Source organism: Bufo bufo, chromosome 2 (genome assembly GCF_905171765.1).
Source record: "Bufo bufo chromosome 2, aBufBuf1.1, whole genome shotgun sequence".
In the NCBI taxonomy this organism is placed as follows: domain Eukaryota; kingdom Metazoa; phylum Chordata; class Amphibia; order Anura; family Bufonidae; genus Bufo; species Bufo bufo.
In genome coordinates, this window is record NC_053390.1 from 75556649 (window position 1) to 75568863 (window position 12215).

A 12215-nucleotide genomic window follows, 5' to 3' on the forward strand; every position below is an offset into this window, starting at 1 on the left:
GTCATTGCCGCAGATTTCAATGCAAGACACCCTACGAGACCACCCACCTCCCATGCTACAGTTAGCAAACTGCTTGCTAAGTTTCGTGAAACTGGTTCAGTTTTGGATTTGCCAAAATGTGGACGCATGAAATCTGTCTCTAATGAAGAAACATCAGTGGCTGTCCTAGCTTCATTCAGCAAGAGCCCACAGAGTAGCACTCGCAGCATGTCACTGGAGAGTGGCATTAGTCGAACATCCCTTCGGCGGATATTAGCTACTCACAAATGGCACCCTTACAAACTCCAGCTACTGCAGCATCTCAACGAGGATGACCCAGATCGGCGCACTGAATTTGCAGAATGGGCAAAACAAAAATTTGAACAGGACCCTCAGTTTACGCAGAAGATTTTGTTCAGTGATGAGGAAAACTTTTATGTGAATGGTGAAGTTAAGAAACAAAACCACCGCTATTGGTCTGACACTAACCCACATTGGTTAGATCCCTCCAAGACTGTTGGAACAAAAAAAATTATGGTATGGTGTGGTATATGGGGTACAAAGATAGTGGGGCCATTCTTCATCAATGGAAACCTCAGGGCCACTGGATATGCAAAATTGCTACATGATGATGTGTTTCCCTCTTTATGCACTGAAGCTGGCACGTTCCCTGAGTTTTTCCAGCAAGATGGTGCACCACCACATTATGGGTGTCAGGTCCGAGCATTCCTAGATGAACAGTTTCCTGGAAAGTGGATTGGTCGTCGTGGGCCAGTTGAATGGCCCCCAAGGTCTCCCGATCTGACCCCCTTAGACTTTTATCTTTGGGGTCATCTGAAGGCAATTGTCTATGCTGTGAAGATACGAGATGTGCAGCACCTGAAACTACGGATACTGGAAGCCTGTGCTAGCATTTCTCCTGCAGTGTTGCTATCAGTGTGTGAAGAGTGGGAGAAGAGGGTTGCATTGACAATCCAACACAATGGGCAGCACATTGAACACATTTTATAAGTGGTCAGAAACTTGTAAATAACTCATGAAAGAATAAAGTTACGTTAAAACCAAGCATACCATTGTTTTTCTTGTGAAATTCCCAATAAGTTTGATGTGTCACATGACCCTATTGAGAAAACAAAAGTTGGATTCAAAATGGCCGACTTCAAAATGGCCGCCATGGTCACCACCCATCTTGAAAAGTTTCCCCCCTGACATATACTAATGTGCCACAAACAGGAAGTTAATATCACCAACCATTCCCATTTTATTAAGGTGTATCCATATAAATGGCCCACCCTGTATATATGCAGCGTCCTCACCTGGAATGGTATGCTGTCAGTTGCCTCCAATATGCGTATCCTGTCCAAAGTCCTTTTTTCCTCTTTTCTCTTCGACCTTTATCTATTATCCTCGTGGTGGTTAGCTTGCTCTGCCCTCTTCTGCGCGTGCCACTCCGGCCGGTAGCTGGCATAAGCGCAGGGAATGCTGAAGAAAGCAAGTCCAAGAACGGATCCTGTGTGATGTCACACCTGTAGGTACGGGCGCCTTCAGGTAAAAGAAACATCCAACGCGTTTAGAAACATTCGTGTTTCTTCGTTAGGGATAGGTACATATGCTAATTCTCCTCCTTATGTAGGTGTTCCGTTCCCATGGTTACTTGTGCACAGGGTAGAGGCTTACCTTTAACCCTTTGATTGCCATCCTTGTTGTTGTTCTAACAATCTCTAATAGAGATAGGCTATATAAGGGTGTCGCTATAGATATTTAAGTAATTATTTATATGATGGTTATTTTTGAGTGGATCATTTGTACATATCTAATAAAAGGCAAATAATTCAATTTCTTAGCTGTTAAGTTTATATATCCATTGACTTTCGCAACGGGGCATTTTTTTTATATAATTCCCACCTCTCATGTCCTTTTTTACTTTTTCAATGCCTCCAAATGACGAGCCCTCAAAACGACCCCCATGGTGTTCCGCATAATGGCGAGATAAGGGATGACCGTCATATTTTTTCTGTATATTTTTAATATGCTCTCCTATCCTTATTTTAAGTGCCTTTTTAGTGCGGCCTATATATATTTTATTGCATGGACATTTTATGAAATAGATCACTCCTTTTGTGGTGCATGTTATTTTATCCTTAATAATATGTGACTCTTGTCCATCCCTGATTTCTCCAATCCTATTTGTGTTTTTAACTATCCAGCAGTTGTTGCTCATTTTACACTGGAAAAATCCTGCTATATCAATATTTTTATCCTTATCCTTATTATTTCTTCCCGTTTGGTTCTTGCCAATAGAGGGCGGTACTAGGCTGGCTAAATTACGTGCTTTTTTAAAAGTGAAGGTGGGGTACGGTGGAATTTTTTTCCTCCTATCACTTTATCTTGTTTGAGTATGTCCCAATGTCTTTTAATAATCCGCTTAAAGGCTCCTTTTTCACTGTATTGGTTAATTATAGGAATTTTTAGGGATCCATCATCTTTTTTATTCAAAACCTCCTGTTTTCATACCCTGTGGTTTAGTTTGTAATAAAATATCACTATCCTTTTTCTTTACATTTTCCTTAATGTGCTCTAGTTTATTTATTACATATCCTTTTTCTTCAAATTTTCTATGCATTAGTTCTGACTACTCATTAAAATGCTCTACTGTGCTGCAATTGCGCCACAGCCTAATATATTGACTTCAGGAGATGTTTGTCAACCAAATGGATAAATGACAGCTATTTAGTGGGATGAAGCTGTTGGTATCCGTAGGTTTCTGGTATGTCTTAGTGAAAATCTGTCCATTCTGGATAAAAATAGTCAAATCTAAAAAGTTTATTTGATGTTGACTCCAATTTGGGGTAAAATGTAGATAAAACTTGTTTTTATTTATTTCAGTTAAAAAACATTCCAGAGTGGCTTCATTCCCCTTCCAAATAAAATTGATATAAAATGATATCATCAATGAATCTCTTCCAGAAGACCAGGTTCACACCGAGGATGCCTTGTGTAACACCCCAGAGTTGTGTTACTACATGCCTCTACCCTGCTACTGTCTCCTTAGAGCCTTTACCTTGTCATCTGATATGATTTTGCTCATGTCTTCACAACTGTGCATCTAAACACTGTATTAAATAGAAATATTGTTGTAATTTTCCATGTTCACCAGCGGGTGGCAGCAATGGATTAGTAAGGAACTAGTTTCAATTTAGTATGACTAGGCTGGAATGGTTCATTCCAGCTTAGCTCCCCCTCTGTGGAGGTGTGGACTGTTCCCACATCCTGCACCTTGGGAGGAGAAGGAAGTTGTTTTAGTGTGCCAGCCACCCCTGTTGGGGAAGGCTGTGTGATAGAGTTCAGGAGTCTCCCTGCATAGGGAGGAAAGCCAGGATCTTGTCTCAGCTGAGACATTGATCAAATACCCAGACTGAGCCCTGCAGCCTCAGCTGGATGACAAGAAAGCAGACAACCTCCAGAGTTCCAGGAAGAAAGCATTCCCTGAGAGCCTATCTGTGAGTCAAGTCCAGAGACCTAGGATAAGCCATATCCTCCTCAGCTAGTCTGTCCCACAAAGCAGAAGATATAGAGAAGCGCAGAAGATAAATTCCTGCCACAGTTACAGAGTTACTAAGCAGACGTCTTATCCTGCAAGCTCCACATTTATAGTGCAGAAGATTTATTCCTGCCAACCATTGCCAAAACCTGCTGGGACCAAAGATCAAAGCTGTATTCTGTTTGGATTCAAGTTATCCTCAGTAAATAAAAGTTTGAACTTTACCTGAAGGTCTAGACATCAATTTCTGCTGCAAAATTCCTCTATTACTCCTACTATCACTACACTCAAATGTATTGCATGTGAGCCAGGAGCCAGGAGTCCAGCCTTACCCAGGTAGGAGACACCGTTGACACAATTATCAACACCTATAGAGACATTATAGGTCATTACACCACTCTAGCATTCCTAACCTGGGACATGTGTTATAACACATTTGGAGGGCCCTGTGATAGTACCCTGCGCGCGCTGCAATTGGCGTCACAACAAAATATAGACTATTAACCAGGGCCAGCTCCAGGTTCAGGTGGGCCCTTGGGCGATAAATCCCAGTGGGCCCCCATGAGGCATTTCTTTACATTTACATGTCCCCCTGTGGCTCCCACACGGTATAATGACCCCCAGTGGCCCCTATACAGTATAATGACCACTAGTGGCCCTTCACACAGTATAATGAACCCCCAATCCCCCCCCACTGTATAATGACCCCCAGTGGCCCTGTATTCAGAATAATAACCCCCAGTCGCCCCCATTCAGAATAATGACCCCCAGTAGCCCCCACACTGGGGGAATACTGTATGGAGGGGGCTCTGGGGGTCATTATACTGAATGGAGGGTCATTGGGGATCATTATACTAATTGGGGGACACTGGGGGTCCTTATACTATGTAAAGGGCCCTCACAGTATAATGACCCCACAGTGGTCCTCCATTCAGAATAATGACCCCCAGTCGCCCCCACACTGGGGGTTATACTGTATGGAGGGGGCACTGGGGGTCATTATATTGAATGGGGGCTCTGGTGGTCATTATACTAAATGGAGGGTCAATGGGGATCATTATACTAAATGGGGGGCACTGGGAGTCATTATACTGTGTAAGGGGCCCTCACTGTGTAATGAATACCCCCCAGTGGCCCCCTCACATACCTATCATTGCTGGAGCGCAGGGGAGCCGGCGGCCCTGTCATTCACTAACCGCAGCTCCCTGCGCTCCTTCTCTCCTCCGGCCCGCTGCAGCAGTGGGCCAGGCCTGGAGGAGAGAAGAAGATGTGCAGTGATGTAGCTAGAACTGACTGGGCCCCACAGCAAATTTTAGTATGCCCCCCCCCCCCCCCCAGTGGGTTCACATCACATTTTTCCTATCGGTTTGATGTATACAAATGTGCAGCACTCCATGTTTTTGTATCCTGCAGAGTCAAGTAAAAAATGCATACGTTACGTATATGTTTTTTTTTACAATGGAACTGTATGGTGAACGGACGCCACTGTACGGCATCAGTCTGAGGCATCTGTTAACGCATACATTTTTGGTATACATTAAATGGATGGCACAAATGGGATGTGAACCCAGCCCTTGTGTCAGAATAAGCACCAGTACACAGCGGAGCAGTGTGGCGGAGAGGGGAGGCCGCCATGTACTGACAGAGCGCTACCTGGTCCTGGTGGTCAGGGATGAGGACTGTGTTTCCCAAGGATCACTTTCTACTGGGAAATAAAGGCACAGTATAATACACTAGAATCTATATCATATAAAGATATTAGCTTTACCCCTGAATAATAATACAATTAAGGGGTCATTTATTATATAGAAATACGTCTATATTAGGCATATTTCTGACACCGATTGTGGCGCAAAGGTCCTTAGCACCGCAATCTGTATCTTTTCCCGCTCATGCCAGGTCTAAATAAAGTGGTGTGGGCAGGGAAGGGGATACAGTTATGGCCATGCAGTTATTGGATACCACCGCCATATAGTGATAACACAGCCATACAATGATAAAACCACCATACAGTGACCGGATAAAAGGGTATAAGAGGGCACAGTACAGGGAATGACTAGGGGCACTGCACAGCGTGTGGTAAGAGGTCACACAATGCAGGGTATAAAGGGGCGCAGTACGGGGTGGGGGGCACAATACAGGGTGGGGGGCACAGTCACATGACCCTGTGATGTTAGAAGGTCCTTATGGTGAATGTGGTTCAGATGCCACCATAATGAGAGGAAGAGGATTGAGACAAGGGCCCTGGATGGACAGGAGGGGTGGACACAGCAAGTAGGTGGAAGGGGCTCTGAGGGGGATTCATACAAGTAATGTCAGGAGGTCTGTGCAGAGCAGCAATAGGAGATAGGAGGGTGGGACAGGAGCTCTGGATACATGTCGGAGGAAAGGAGACAGCAGGGGCTCCATGAGGATGAGATAGGACAGGATATGGGGGGGGGGGACAGGTGTCATGGAGGCAAACTGCTTAATAAAACAGTAAAACAACTAAAAAGAATGAAGCAGCATCCAGCAGCAGATCGAAGAGTCCCCCCCCCTTCCTTCTGTCCCACAGAGAAGAGACAGTCACAGTGCAGACTTACTCACAGACTGTCTTCACACTTCTCTGCTCCAGCCCTGCCGTCTCTCTCCTCAGGCAGCATGTACTGTGTAGAGGGGGTACTGCGTAAGTGAAATGACAGCAGTGAGAGCTTCCATCTGTATTGATGGAAGTGCTCATAGCAGCTCAGTGGGCCGGGCCAGGAGCATTAGGCCCCGGCATTTGCCCGGGGATGCCGGGTTATGATGCTGGCCCTGCTATTAACCACCCATATCCTGACCCACTGCAAAAGTGGCGTCAGCGTACCCGTTCCGTGCACTTGGGGATATATGGTGGTCTCTTCCCACCTCCCCATATAAGGGTTTGCAAAACTCGGTGCGAACCGGGTCCCCATCGCGGTCCCCCACGTCTGTAAATAAAACTCACTGTCGTATTTAAAATAGTAATGAGTTCAAATTAACATAATGCAGTCCCCGACAAAGTCTATCTGGTCCATAGGCATCTGGTTTTCTTTGTTCAGGACAGGATACGCATATTGGAGGCAACTGACAACATACCATTCCAGGTGAGGACGCTGCATATATAGATTGCATTATATCACATTGTATCATTAGGTCTCACCTTTGTAGTACCCGAGGGACGTGTCTTTTATATAGCGCAGGATCCAATCAACCTGGCATGTTCTATTCTTGTCCGCAATTACGGACAAGAATAGGCATTTTCTATGATAGCGGCGGCCTTGTTCGGTCTGCAGATCAGCACACGGGCCGCTATCTGTGTTTTGCGTATCTGCAATTTGCAGATCTGCAAAACACTACGGTCGTGTGAATGAGCCTTAAGGGTAACATCAACTAGTGGTAAATCTCCTTAGCAACATGCTGGGCCACTTTCTTAAACTGACCCATCTGTTTTGCTTAAATCTGGTACTGGACAGTCCTAGTACATGCCGATGAGTCCTAATGAGTTCCCGTCTCTGCCTGCTGATGATTTCAATTACGAAAAAACATCAGCGGGTGGTGGAGAGAGAGGCATCTTGAATGTCAGGACTCACCGGCATGCACTGGATCTGCTAAGATTAAAAATTTAGGGCAGTATAAAACAGTGACAGATTTCCATTTAATCCACAACACTGTAAGGGCCCTTTTGCATGGGCAGCTGTACAGAGCACAGTACAGGAGCCACAGTAGAGCTTCATTAACATGCAGCAATTATCCTTATAAACATTCATTATTTGTGGGCATGACATCTCAGTGTACACAGGGCGATGGGCTGCCCACAAACAATGATCTTTTAGGTGCCTCATGAATCACCCGATAAACGAGCGCTTTCCCGTACTTTGGGTTTTCAGCAGTTCCGTTACACAGGACAATCATCAGGAACACACAATCGTATGTAAGTCATCCCTGAAGATCATCCCTACTCTGAGTTGGTATTGGAAACATTCAGCACGCCTGTAGGCACACACTCCCCTAACAGCAGAACAGATAAGCTGGCCATACTCATTAAATTTCGATTGGACTGGCCGACCATTTAATGTGTATGGGGATTTTTTGGCACTCTCCCAGTGTATAGAGGGAATAAGGATCGGACATTAGATTTCAACACCTTGGTCCTTTTGTTCTTGGGGTGATAAACTGCTGCCGGAGGTATCTGGCAGTGACTTTCTCCTCTCTCCGCTTTCAGGAGACATGAATGCTCGGCATGTGTATGGAAGGGTTGGGAGATAAAGCTACACGAATTTGTATGAATAGTCAAAAAATTTTCCTACATCGGACAACTGGTATAAATATAAGACTTGTCAGGATGCAAAACATCACATCAGGCTCTGGTAAGTCACTAAAAAACAACAACTGAGGGTGCTGTGTAGAGTTGAGCAGACACCTGGATGCTCGGGTTCGTCAGGTTCGGCCGAACTTGAAAAGAAAGTTTCGGTTCGGACCCAAACTTGACCCCTAACCCCTAACCCCATTGAAGTCAATGGGGACCCGAACTTTTGGGCACTAAAATGGCTCTAAAATAGTCCTGGAAAGGGCTAGAAGGCTGCAAAAGGCATTAAAATGTGCTTAAGAGCATGACAACTGTTCTGAAAACAAATGTGGATAGGGAAATGACTTAAAATAGCATAAAATACAGAAAAATTTAAAATAACAATCTGGATCTAGGAGTAGGAGGTTGAGGAGGCGGTGGATGGGTGTATGTGGCGGTGTAGGTTGACGTGGCGGTGTAGGTGGAAACGGCGGTGAAGGAGGAATAGGTAGCCAACACTGATTTGTGTTATTTTTTATTTTTAAATTGGGGTATCCCCCAAAATATTGGGACATATAACAAAATAAAACTAAGAATAAGTGCACTTGAGTACAAGAATGGATGGTTGAGGCTGTTATAAATGTCTATTCTGCACAAGGTACGGACAAGTCCTGTGGGACACTAACAATACAGCACTAAATATACAGTACTAGACTACACTACACAATCCCAAGTTCCACCCACAAACTATCTATACAATACACTCACACATGTATTAGCAGCCCACCCGCCTGTCTACTCACTGTCCCTACGGGGTACGACAAGGGTTAACGGTGGTCTTACAGGGGTGTAAGTAAACAACAAATACAATCAGGGGCACAGAATCAGGGAATCAGGGACAAGGGTTAACCAGTGGCACAGGCAGGGGCAAGGGTTAATCACGGCCCAGGGTGCACATCAGGGACACAAATGTAGGGATCAGGGGTACAAACACAAGGGTTTGGGGGATCAGGGTGGCCAGTATACAGTGTCAGAGACACTAATAGTGCCAGGGGTAGTACCAGGGGTGATAGGGTTACCAGGGGTGTCCAGGGGTAATAGGGTTAACAAGGGGCGTAACAAGGGGTGTAATAGGGTATCCAGGGGAGAGATATCAGTAGGGGATCAGGGGATATAGGGTTAATGATGATACTTAGTTGCTCGTTCGTCCAGGGGATTGCTCCGCTCCTCCGGACGCCGAGGACTCTCCTTTCTGAGCGCCGGTTGCGCTCCTTCAGAGGCAGGAAGGGGGGGTCCGCTCCTTTCCAGGTAAGAGGGGTCCCGACCCTCTCTCCTTCTGGGGGGGCAGCTTTCCTTGAGCGCCGATCGCGCTCTCCTATATGGGTGTGGGTCCGGTCGGGGGCCTCTCCTGAGCGCAGGATGCGCTCCTCTTCAATGTGGGGGGTCCCGATCCTAACCTCCTGAGTGCCGGGGCCGCCGGATATTTATCCCCGGCGGCCTGCACTCCCGCGCCGCGCCGCCCACCAGGGGGCACGCACGCGCTCCTCATCATCCACGTGGGCCGGCGCAGTGATATAACGTCACTGCGCCGGCCCGCACATCGGGGACGCGCTGCACACCAACAGGCGGGAGAAGCCTTTGATCTCCCGCCTGTGGCACTCTGCACTCTTGCAACCAGATTGCATCTGTGTGAATGCTTGGGGGACATTCACACCGATGCATCTGGTTTCAGGTGTATGGAGATGGAGGGAAATATTGTATAATATACATGTGTATGGATGTATGGGGCACATCCATACACATGTATACACCAACATGAGGGACATAGATATATTTATCTAAAGGGGGCACAGATGATAAGGGGGCACAGATGATAAGGGGGCACATGATTATATAAGGGGGCACATGATTATATAAGGGGGCACAAGCCCCTACATTATAAGGGGGCACAAGCCCCTACATTATATCATATATCCCACAGGGCCCACCATGAGCCCCTGTGGGCCACTAAGGGCAGATGTGCGCAGATGCTGGGCACATCTGCGCACATCCTCCTATAAAGTGATTAATGCATGCATATATATTATACATACATGCACGTGTTTGCATGCATATATGTATATATATGCATGCGTCTCAACCCTTCCTCAACAATATCAGAGGCTTTTTTCACCCCAGTATGCCAAAGCTGTATTTCTGGACTTGCAGATAGCCTGTGCTGGTGTACTATCGTTGCATAAAATGGCTGCCGATCATGTATTGATATTGACTAACTGAAGAAAAAAAAGTTTGTCTTCAGCAGTAGTTGGCTCAGGGCAGGCTTAAAAAAATTGTGCACTGCACCCTCAAAACACTTTTTCTGTAGATCACCGAGTACATAAACCAGTTCTTGATAAAATTTCTCCCTGATCTCTCCCTCACAGCAGCTGCAGCCTCTCCCTACACTAATCCGAGCAGAGTGACGGGCGGCGCTACGTGACTCCAGCTTAAATAGAGGCTGGGTCACATGCTGCAGTTGGCCAATCACAGCCATGCCAATAGTAGGCATGGCTGTGATGGCCTTTTGGGGCAAGTAGTATGACGCTTGTTGATTGGCTGCTTTGCAGCCTTTCAAAAAGCGCCATAAAAATCGCCGAACACCGAACCCGAACTTTTACGCAAATGTTCTGGTTCGGGTCCGGGTGCCGAAAACCCTAAAGTTCGGTACGAACCCGAACTTTACAGTTCGGGTTCGCTCAACTCTATGACTTAAGGAGGTAAGATCATTTCCAGACCCTTCCCACCAACCACTTCCCCCTACCCCCAGTAAGCACACAAAACCTGAATTCTTGGTGGAAAGGCCATAGCAGCCGTTTATTAAAATAACAATATTTTTATCCAACATTATTATAATGCAAACATGAGATATACATATGTGCAAACATCAACAGTACAATGTCCCAACAATCACTTTGCGGAAGGATCCTAGAAGGCAACCCAAGCAAGCTGCTATCTTCACTCCTCACATCTTATCCTTTTACCCTCGGCCGCACTCTCCGACCCAAGGGCACCGAATCCTCCAGAATCCATATCTTCCTCTACCCCTGTAGGCCTTTTAGCCCAACAGGAGGCCCCCCAGCTTTCAGCTTACCAAACCACATAAGATGCACGCTCCAACGTGTCATGCACCTAATAAAACTTAGAATTGCCTTCCAGGACCCCCCGTTAACCTGTCATCGACGCACATAGGAGACACCTCACCTATGGACGTCCCGCCAAACCCTGAACGCTGTCTCCAAACCCTCCTGAAGCCCCAGCGCTCACAAGTCCATCCCAATCTCGTTAAGATGAACCCCGTCAGCCCTGAGGAATTGAGGTGACGCAACCTCCAATTCCCGGTGACGTACCACAAAACCGCCCTGCCGCCGCACAAAGCGCCCCACCTCCTTGTTCACCTTCGCACGTGCCTTGTTGATTCGATCCACCGACAAAAGGCCAAGCACTCCTCGCCACCACATCAGACCATACTACCAACAAATCCGGGAACTCCTCAGTCAAACGCAGCAAATCCAACTTAACATCACGAATGACATGCCTCGAGCGACGAACCCCCAAATCGTTTCCGCCCACATGCAGAACCACAATGTCAGGACACCTGTCCAGGGAAGCATATTCATGGAATACAGGTAACACACGCCCCCACAGCATACCCCGCACGCCAATCCACCGGACCTGCACGTCCTCCGGCCGGAAACCTAACTGCCGTCCGTTCCTCCACGTCTGCTCTCAACGCTCCCCAATACACATAAGAATGGCCTAAAATCCAGGCCAAACAAGAAGAAGGCGATCCTGAAAACAAACAAAAGAAATTAGCACCCCAACCTACAATAACAAATTAAATAAAATTAACACACACACTCCACCCACCGACTTTATAACATATGAGGACGAATATAGGAACGAAAGCAAGCGGACTCCCACCTGCCAATCCTCCTAATGGCCTCGTCCCCCAAACCCCATCTGGCGGCTTCAGTTGCCGCCCCAATACGAAATGAATGAGACGCAAACTCACTTGCCGCATAACCCGCCGTTGTCAAACATTTCCGGAAAACCGCAACAAATTGATAACGAGACAAAGCCGAACCGTCCATATGAACCAGCAACGAAGCCGACCCTTCCGTCCGGACCGCCAGAAAAACCTCCAAACACTGCACAGGGCACAACACTGACCCCAGCAGAGGCCGCAACCAAACGCACACCCCTTTACCCACCTGATCCGTCTTGGACCTACGCAACCTACACCGCAATCCATCCTCACCAACACACACATCCTCCCGCAGCAAACCACCGCCACTCACTCGACTGTTAGCCACCAGCCCCGAGACCCGAAAAGCCCCAAAGAAAGCCAAAGAAAACGCCGCCCGAAACAAA